The following is a 3,294-nucleotide window of genomic DNA, read 5'->3' as shown; positions in this document are numbered from 1 at the left end:
GGGATGGCGGCTGTGCACTGTCGAGATATAGTACTTCTTATTAAAGGCTTCTGAAGTATTGTGGTTCTTTGCTATATATAATTTGCTATTTGTACAAGGCCTTCCAAAACTAATAATAAGGGACACTCAAATCTGGGCGTAACTATTGGTTTATCTAATTCTTTTCTCCCCCCCTCCCCCCAGCCCCAGTCTAATTATTATGACAAATCTAGGAGGTAGGCATTATTTTTTCTATTTTATAGATTAATCAAGTCAACAGTGATACAATATATTTGCCTAAATCAACAACTACTAGAAAACCAAGTTAGCTCTTATCCGACACTACAGAGTTCATCTTTCATGCCTACCCCTCACCTTTCAGCGTTGTTGATGCTTAAAGACTTACATAGATTGAACTGAGTCCCAACTAGTGGTGTATCCATGCACATAACAAAGGAGAAAAAACTGAACCATGATCTGGTGAGCATGATTCACTCCTGTGTGCATACATTCATTCACTGAATAGACATTTCATAAACACCTATTTTGCTCCAGTACACTGTGGTACATCTTGGACGTTACATAACTAATGTGATAGATACTGTTCTTACTCTCAAAAGGCTTTCTCTCTCATTATAGATTGGCTACATCTATACTTCAAATTTTATTTGTGATATATAGATTATCATCTCATTTTACCTGTGTATATTAACAACAGCACTGGATAAAGAACCTCTCTGTGTGACTTTCAATTCACTGATGAGTAACTAGTTGGAATGATGATAAAACTTCATCTCATACTTTGGGCATGTTGCTGGGAGAGGTTATTTCTTGAGAGGAACATCATGCTTGGAAAGGCAGAAGGTTGGCAAAAGAGAGGAAGACCCTCTATCAGGTGGACTGTTACATTGACTGTTGCAATGGGCTCGAGTGTGTCAGGAAGTGAGAGGATGGCACAGGAGAGAACAGAGTTTATATTTGTTGTTCATGGGATTGTAGTCGACTTGACGGCACCTAACAACAACAACAACAACAACTACTACTACTACTACTAGTTGAACTGAAAGTAATTACACTTCCAGAAGTGTATTTAGCTACTACTAATAAACCTGAATTATACTTCCCAGAGTGTTCTAGTATGTTACAGGTCAAAGGATTTGAGAAGAACAAAATTACTTCTACTTGGAAACAGGGTATTACCATTTTTTGTTAATAAACGTTATTAAGCATAGATGATTTCTGAATTTTAGAATAAAAATAATTAATCTACTGAAAGATTAGAAATCGAGAAAAGATTAAAACTCATAATTAAAGAATGGGAATGACATTTTATATCAAAGCCATCTCAGCAGACTTTCTGAACAGTTCACTAAACAAAGTGAATGAGTTCTACCATAATAATGGCATTTACTACAATACAATAGCATACTAGAAATCTAATTGCAACCTGTCAAGGATTTAACAAAAACACAGTTATATTATAAAAATACAAAAAAAATAGATATGATCTGTATTTTTAAAAGAACATGGTGATGCTACTATATGGTTCAATTTTCAGATATCAGGATTTAGTATAATAAGAAAAGACAGAGAAAATGAAAATTGAGGAGACTTTTGAATAGATGCCTTAAGAAGAGGATTTGCAACTGAATGGAAGCAGGCTGATTTTGAATACACTTTAATATGAGATAAAGTAAAGATGGGGCAAATCCAAAGTAAAACATAATTATGAGTTTCTGCATAATCCCTCACAAAATATTAAAGATTAGATTCCAGAATTGTGTTAGTAGTTCCATATAACTTTTGCCATTCGAAGTTACCCACAGTATATTAAGCATTGTTAGAAAATTGATGGTGGTATATTAATAACTTGAAAGAGTAGTAAAGATGTTTAATAAAGTATCTGTGTTTAAAAGTTTTGCTTTCCCTTATGAAATAGAAAACAAAACCCAGATAAAACTTATGATAGAAAATAACGTTTACAAACACTAGAGGAGACAAAATGTTACAAACTCATTTGTAATAGAAGAAAAATTAAGTTTTAACTACTTTTCTCTACTAAAGAAAATATGAACATATTAAGCTTTGCATTGGTCTTTAATCTCTTTGGACAATGCCTTTTGTATGTAATGACAAATTCCCATGAGAACCCATTTGATGGGAACACAAATAATGAGTTGTGGAGGTTTGTTTAATTGACCACAAATTCAGACAAGCAGGCCTGGCTCCACAGTAACTGAGAAAGGTAGGTGTTACCCCCACATAGCAATAATCCTCTTATGTGCACAGACAATCAACAACTTGTAATTTAAATACTGACAATGGACATATTTACAGCACTGCTACATTTGAGGATAACATCTTCATTTCAGGTTGACCAAGTTTAGTCAAGTGTCTGAAAAGACCAAGTTTCAGAGCCTTGGGACAATTTCATTAAGAAGGGTTGGAATTGGCTAGGTAACTGTTGATGAAAACACTGTGAAATGTGATAGAAACCATTCTGTACTCTGAAAAATCAACAGTGTGGTAATGAACGTGATATTTCCAGGTGCCACATGTTTTATCTGTCTACCCTCAATACGGAAGCAGGTGGGCACACAAAATAAGGTCTATGCTGAAACCCTGGGGAGTAGTAAACAACATCTGCCAGCCGTTAGGTGCGATGTACCTTTATGGGTTGCATGTTGGAGAGAGAGATTGGATTAAAAGATAAGCTTTCCAGAAATGAGCACAGAGAATTTTGCTAATGAAATACAAAAAACCAAGAAGACAACAGGTAGGAAAACAAAAATATGAATTTCTTTCTTATAGTTGTGTAATCTCCAGAGAAGTTTTAAGAGCCTTGTCTATCTCAAAGTACTTTTCTGGCAACTGCAATTAGAAAATTATAGTATTGACTTTCATATTTCAAAAATGATAAAGATAAATTACTTTCCTAAATTCTTCTTGTGTAATATATTGGTATTTGAGGCTTTTAGAGTACTAGAAGATATAGATATGGTTATTAATTTATTATTTTGAAAGAATGTTTATTTTTTAGAAAGGTATAATATTGCAAGCAATTAACATGATAAGAATTTTAAAAGGTGATAGTGGTAAATTATTAATCTTCTAACACAGATTATAGATTTTATAATTTTCCAGTAATTTTTTTGGCTTTTTTTTTTTAAAAAACAACAACTTATTTTCTAAAATAATTACCGTTGCTATGTGTTTGTGAATTGGAGCTGACTCTCCAGTGGGTTTTCAGAGGCTGTAAATGACCTAGGAGGATGTTACTCTTCTTTGTCCTGAGGAAGAGCTGGTGGAATCGAA

The sequence above is a fragment of the Elephantulus edwardii genome, unplaced genomic scaffold, assembly GCF_000299155.1.
Source record: "Elephantulus edwardii isolate Elephantulus edwardi_28Jun2011 unplaced genomic scaffold, EleEdw1.0 scaffold00001, whole genome shotgun sequence".
Classification (NCBI taxonomy): domain Eukaryota; kingdom Metazoa; phylum Chordata; class Mammalia; order Macroscelidea; family Macroscelididae; genus Elephantulus; species Elephantulus edwardii.
Note: the sequence above shows the minus strand (reverse complement) of the source record.